The sequence below is a fragment of the Trichosurus vulpecula genome, chromosome 4 (assembly GCF_011100635.1).
Source record: "Trichosurus vulpecula isolate mTriVul1 chromosome 4, mTriVul1.pri, whole genome shotgun sequence".
Lineage (NCBI taxonomy): Eukaryota > Metazoa > Chordata > Mammalia > Diprotodontia > Phalangeridae > Trichosurus > Trichosurus vulpecula.
Genome location: NC_050576.1, coordinates 19,250,259 through 19,257,086, shown reverse-complemented (window position 1 = coordinate 19,257,086; position 6,828 = coordinate 19,250,259). Strand labels below are relative to the sequence as shown.

Sequence of the window (6,828 nt, the reverse complement as noted above, 5' to 3'; positions counted from 1 at the left end):
CTTAGATGTCATCTTCATCGAGCTCTGCCTTATGCTCTTGGCCTGACTGAGACCTAGAGAGATAATGAGACTAGCTTGAGGTCCCACAGCTGCTTCCTTACAAGCAAGACTTGAGTAAAAAATGTCTGAGACCCATGGCATCATCCAAAGAAACATCATGGCATGTTTTGAAGATGGGGAGAACTTTTAACTAGTGATTCTGACACCGAAGGACAAGCACAAACATGAAAGGTTGAAACGTCAAATGTGACACATACATGTCCGCAGCTATATGTGTACATATATGTAAATATAAGCACATATGTCTACACACATGTATATGTACACATATGTATATACAGTATAGATATCTATGTTTACATAATGCAGAAAGGCAAACATATAATTTGTCTGTAGCTGATGTCTAATTCTTAAACCTCCAAGTATGAAGAGATACTTATAGATAATCTAGGCTAATCCTATGTCATGGGATCATAGATCTGCCATCCAGAAGAGATTAATAGTTTCTCCATGATCAGGCAACTCATTAGTGACATAATTGGAATTAAGACCCAGGTCTCCTGTAGCTCAGGTCTGTTTTCTTCTTACCCTTATAAATTATTGCTTGAGAAAGAAGAAGCCATATTCTCTACTACTGGATTCCAAGGACTAAACCTGGGTTCCAGTCCAATGAAAGTCAAGCACTGGAAGCATCTGTGGGGTTAAATGGCCTTGAAAATTTGACTCAGTTTGGGATAAACCTGCCTTGAGCTTGAAAGCTGGTCAAAACCAGTCTTTCCAAAACACTGATTTTTGAATTTCTGCCAGAGCCCCCTCTTTCAGGTGAGTCTTAGGTTTGATTCTGCAGACAAGGTGAAAACTGTTAGATCTGACTGAACAGTAAAACATATGCCCATGGCTACTCAAAGCAGCAGCAGCCCTTCTTCCTCCACAGTGATCAGCTGTGACCTCTGACTCCCCAGCAACCATGTCGAAGGGACCCACAGCTGGCATTAATCTTGGAACCACTTATTCCCATGTGGCAGTCTTCCAACATGGGAAAGTGAGGATCATTGCTAATGACCAAAGAAACAGGACCACCTCAAGCTACATTGCCTTTACTGACACAGAACATTTAATCAGTGATGCTGTGAAGAATCAAGTTGCAATGAACCCCACCAACATAGTCTTTGATGCCAAACATCTGGTCGCAAATTTAATGATGCAGTTGTACAGTCAGACACGAAGCATTGGCCTTTCATAGAGGTGAATGACACAGGCAGGCCTAAGATCCAAGTGGATTACAAAGGGGAGACCAAAAGTTTCTATCCAGAAGAAGTACCTTCTATGGTCTTGACCAAGATGAAAGAAATTGCTGAAGCTTACCTTGGGAAGACTGTCACAAATGTTGTGGTCACAGTACCAGCCTATTTCAATGATTCCCAACATTAGGCCACCAAAGATGCTGGAACCATTGCTGGTCTCAATGTGCTTTGAATCATCAATGAGCCCACCACTGCTACTATTGCTTATAGCTTAGACAAAAGATTTGTGCTGAGAGAATTGCATTGATCTTTGACCTTGGAGGTGGTACTTTAGATGTCTCCTTTCTTACCATTGAAGATGGCGTCCTTGAGGTCAAGTCCACAGCTAGGGATGCCCACTTGGGTGGGGAGAACTTTGACAACCACATGGTCAACCATTCCATTGCCTAGCTCAAATGGAAGCACAAGGCAGACATCAGTGAGAACAAGAGGGCTGTTCACCATCTGTGTACGTCTTGTGAACATGCAGATCATCCCCTCTTCCAGGACCCAGATCAGTATGAGGTTGACTCCCTCTATGAAAGTATTGACTTTTATACCTCTATCACCCAAGCCCATTTTAAAGAGCTGAATACTGGTCCGTTCCTTGGCACACTGAACTCTGTGGAAAAGGCCTTAAGAGATGCCAAGCTAGATAAATCACAGATTCATGATATCATCCTGGTGGGTGGCTCCACTCAAATTCCACTCAAGGCTTCTTCAATGGCAAGGAACTCAACAAGGGTATCAATTCTGATGAGGCTATTACCTATGGTCAGCTGTCCAGGCTGCCATTTTGTCTGGAGATAAATCTGAAAATGTACAGGACTTGCTACTGTTGGATGTCATGCCTCTTTCCTTTGGAACTGAAACTATTGGTGGAGTTATGACAGTTCTGCTCAAATGTAGTACTACCATCCTCACAAAATAGAAACAGACCTTTGCCACCTATTCAGACAACCTTCCTGGTGTGCTTATTCAGGTTTATGAAGGTGAGAGAGCAATGACAAAGAACAACAACCTGCTTGACAAGTTTGAGTTCACAAGAATCCCCCCAGCACCCAGGGGTGTTCCTCAGATTGAGGTAACATTCAGCATTGATACAAATGGCATCCTCAGTGTTTCTGCTGCAGATAAGAACACAGGCAAGGAGAACAAGATCACCATCACCAATGACAAAGGACATCTGAGCAAAGGTGACATTGAACATACGGTCCAGGAGGCTGAGAAACACAAGGCTGAGGATGAGAAGCAGAGAGACAAGGTGTCTTCTGAGACTTCTCTTGAATCTCACGCTTTCAACATGAAGGTTGCCATAGAGGACGAAAAAAATATAAAGCAAAACTAGTGATTACGACAAAGAGAAGATCCTTGACAAAAGCAATGAAATAAGCAACTGGCTGGATGAGAACCAGACTGCTGAGAAGGAAGAATGTGAGCATCAGCAGAAAGAATTGGAGAAGGTCTGCAACCCCATCGTTACTAAGCTGTGCCAGAATGCAGGGGGCATGCCAGGGGGCAAAACTGGAGAATTCCTAGGGGTGGAGCAGCCCCATCTGGAGGTGCTTCTTCTGCACCCACCATTGAAGACGTCAACTAAATGCACTGCAAAGAGCATTCCGCACAGCTTTCCAAAACTTGCAGGACTCAAACTTGCAGCCAGGGCAGTAGCAATTTAAAAGTGCCATTGAAGCTACTGTGGAAATCTGGGCAACCTGAATACCTGAAACTATGCAGAGGGAGAGAAGTGGACAACAATACACTTTATCAGTACTGTAAACAAGTGGAAGTGCAATTCTTGTCCTGGAGAATAAAATCTATTTAAAATTGGCACCATTAGCAGAAGTAAAGGCAAAGGAGTTCCATTTAGAGGTCAGTGCTGGGATTTTGGTTGACACCATATGCAAGTTGTAGGAGCTTTTATTGGATGTGTGACTATTTATTTTAAACTGCAATTAATTGTTCACCACTATATAAATCTTAGGAGATTACAGAGAGTGAAGTCCTGAGCTATTTAAGTCAATACTGTAAAAGAAAGGCAAAAATCATATGACCTGTTTGAAACAGACCAGTCTAGTAAGACCTTTAAGATTTTCTTCCTGCAAATCTGTTATCGTCTTGTTATTACAATCGGGCAGTCGAGCCTTGCATCCCTGGTGGGTGGTTGGCTATGACTGTGAACACTTTGAGAGCAGGGACCATTTACTCCTTCCCTTGTATCTCTGGTGCTCAGCATAGTGCCTGGCATCAAATAGGTGCTGAATAAATGCTTACTGACTTCATTGAAATTCTCAAAATTAATTGAAAGTAAAACAACCAGGAAACACTGTCATCATTGTCACTAGCTGACATTGTTATGATATTCCAAGTACCTTGCCCACAGACAGTACCCACTGCTTTCCACTTATAAAAAGATAGTGAAATCAGCTCTACCATTTTTTTTCTGGATGGGATGTGACAATCTACTTCCCTCTGGCCCCACTCACTACACCTTGTAACTTTCTAGACTAAGTTCCTCTCTCTAGTTATCACTACCTATGTGTGTTGTTTCTCCCTAACAGAATGCCAGATCTTTGTAGGCAAAGATTATTTTTGTTTCTGTATTTCTACCCCCAAAACTAACACAGTGCTTGACACATAGTAGGTGCTTAATAATTTGAAAAAACTTGATTCATCCATTCAACTCATTTACTCTGGAGGTAGTTGATGTTAGGGGAACTAGGTAGCACAGTGGATAGAGCACTGGCCTAGGAATCAGAAAGACTCATCTTCATGAGTATAAATCTGGCCTCTGACACGTATTGGCTGTGTGACCCTGGGCAAGTCACTTAACCCTGTTGGCCTTAGTTTCCTCATCTGTAAAATGAGCTGGAGAAGGAAAACGCAAACCAATCCAGTATCTTTGCCAAGAAAATGGCAAATAGGGTCACTAAAAGTCTGACATGACTGAAACATGTCTCAACAACAACAAATTGAACCATCTAAGAAGAGAAAGAAAGGCATCAATGTGGTAGAGTGGGATGGATCTAAAGCTAGAATAGATCCTAGAGGTCATCCTGTCCAACTTCCTAATTTTAAAGAGAAGGAAAAAGAAGCCCTAAGTTGTGATTCACCCAAGGCATTAAATGGCAAAGCTGGGATTCAGCCTTGCTTCCCATGGCTCTAGGGCTGGGAAACATGTTTTAGTCCTCGCTCCATGATTGCAGTTATTTTCACTTTGTACAAATGACTCCCTCTCTTGGACATCAATTTCCTTATCTGTAGAAGAGATGTGAGAAACAGAGACAATAACCCCTAAGACCTTCTCCTTCTGATCTCCTGTTTTGTTGTTGTTGTCCTTTGTTCTAAAAGAGGGTCATGATATCAGGGTAGTGATGCCATGATGTGCAAGTGAATTGGATTTAAGTGAGGGAGGACTGTGCACGGTCACCAGCCTCACTTTCTCCTCCAGAACCATCTGGGTTCAGTGGCAAGATAAAGATTAGGATGACTGGAGATGGCCCTGGATCCAATGGGAGACCTTGACCTTTTGAAACTGAGGTCTTTAACAGGTCTCAGTTTGACTGAGGCCATGCCCTTTCAGTGATTAAGACTAGGTATACAGAAGGCAGAGAATGACCTTTTTTGCCTAATCAAAAATAAAAATAAAAATAAACCAACCAATCTGGGAGGGGAAGACCTTCAGGGTTTCTTACCAAAACAGAAACAATTGCCATTTACATTCATTCTGAACCAATCTGGATCCAAACAATGACTAACTGGGGTTTAGCTGGAACCTATTGCTGGCCAATCAATGGGAGCCAGAGTGATTTGGGTTTGAGGCATGGTCTTTAAGAAAAAATCCTAGCCTGAAAACCCCAAGATATCTTTCCAGGTTTCAGTGATCAAAATTTACATTCCTTTGGGCAAAGCACCTGCAACTATAATTTCAAGGTCTGAGCAAAATCAACAAGGCTGGAGGTAGGTACCAAGGGCAATCTTGCATGGATGTCCTTCACAACCGAAGGACTTACATAGCTCTCTATTAACTTAACACTTTCATTCTTTATTTTATTTCTTCCTCATTTGAAGCAGAAAGATAACTAGGGGTGGGCAATGTATGGAGACGCTCAAAGGGCAAAAAGCTGAAGGTTGAAAAATGGATATTTAAATATTTCTTTTTATAAACATAGATTTTTGTTTAAATGCTTAAAAATTTCCTTCTCCATGGCTTCTGGGTTTTTATGTTCTGATCTATCAAGTCATACATGTTACAGTGAAGGCTAAAAGTTTCCAGAAGATAACAGCATACTGTAGAGACCATGTTTTCCCCTAATTTTAGCTATGTAACTTCAGGACTTCAAAAAAATAATAAAACATTCAGATTCTATTTTCAGGTTTGGGCACCTATAAAATATTCAAACGTATGGATCAAAGATTGAATAGGATTTGTCCTCAAGTAATGAGATCTTAAATCTTGACATGATGATAGAAGGTGTGTGAGGAGGAGGGAAGAAGGTGGAGATGGAAGAAGATTCACCTCGAATATCCTTCATCAAGATGAAATGAGTGAGCTAATTAGTGGAGGGCTGTAATCAGGGCTGAGCTAATTTGGTCTCAGTTTAATCTAAAGTTTTCAACTTACAAGTGACCGCTGGTGTTAGATATAAAAAAGGGGGAAAGAAAAAGAGAGAGGAGATAATAGGAAGGGGAGAGAAAAACAGAAAAAAAGAAAAGGAGAAGAGGGGAGGGAAGGGAGTGGAAGGAAAAGGAGAGGAGAGGAGAGGAGAGGGAAGGGGAGGGGAGGGGAGGGGAGGGGACGCTAGAGTAAAAATAAGTACTTTGGTGGAAATAATACAAAATATGAGGTAATTCCAGTTTGCCTCTCTTATGAAAATGTCTCCTCAGATTAATCTTTTTTTTTAACTGTAAAGGACCAATGAAGGAATATGCTACTCACCTCCAGAGAAGGAACTGATAAATAGGATTGTGTATAGTGTGGTTTTACATATATTTATAAATCTTTGTCAAATGGTGACCTTCTCTAGTTCAGGGTGGAGAGGGAGACAGTGCAGAACTTGAAATGTAATGATAGATAGATAGATAAATAGATAGATACAATTAGGGACAAAGTCAATAAGCTGGCATGAGACATCATATACTATCTATCTTGTTCTATGAACTTGAGTAAGTTGTTTTAAATGTCTGGACCTCAGTTTCTCCATTAAAATATGGAAGAGGATAAGAATATTTGCTCCCTCCCCCGATCTCCCTTAAAGGACTTTTGTGAGAATCAATTAACAGTATTTTGGGGAAACAAATTCTTTAAAAAGTATAAAGTGATATATCACACATACATATGGTAAATAGTATAGGCATCATTGGTTTTGTGATTGTGACAACCACTCAAAAATTTTAAATGGCTTCTTCTTTTTTGAATCTGATTTTAATGATATAACCTTAATCAGAATGCTCTCATTAGAATTGTTTTATCAATCAATCAAAAAACATTTATTATGCACCTACTATGTGCCAGGCACACCACATTAAATATGTACTGCATCTG

At 40.8% G+C, this 6,828-nt stretch overlaps 1 pseudogene; it reads left to right on the top strand.

Annotated features, from left to right (window-relative positions):
• The first annotated feature begins 967 nt into the window (after positions 1-967).
• Positions 968-2,962, top strand: LOC118846096 (annotated as a pseudogene).
• The last annotated feature ends 3,866 nt before the right edge of the window (positions 2,963-6,828 follow it).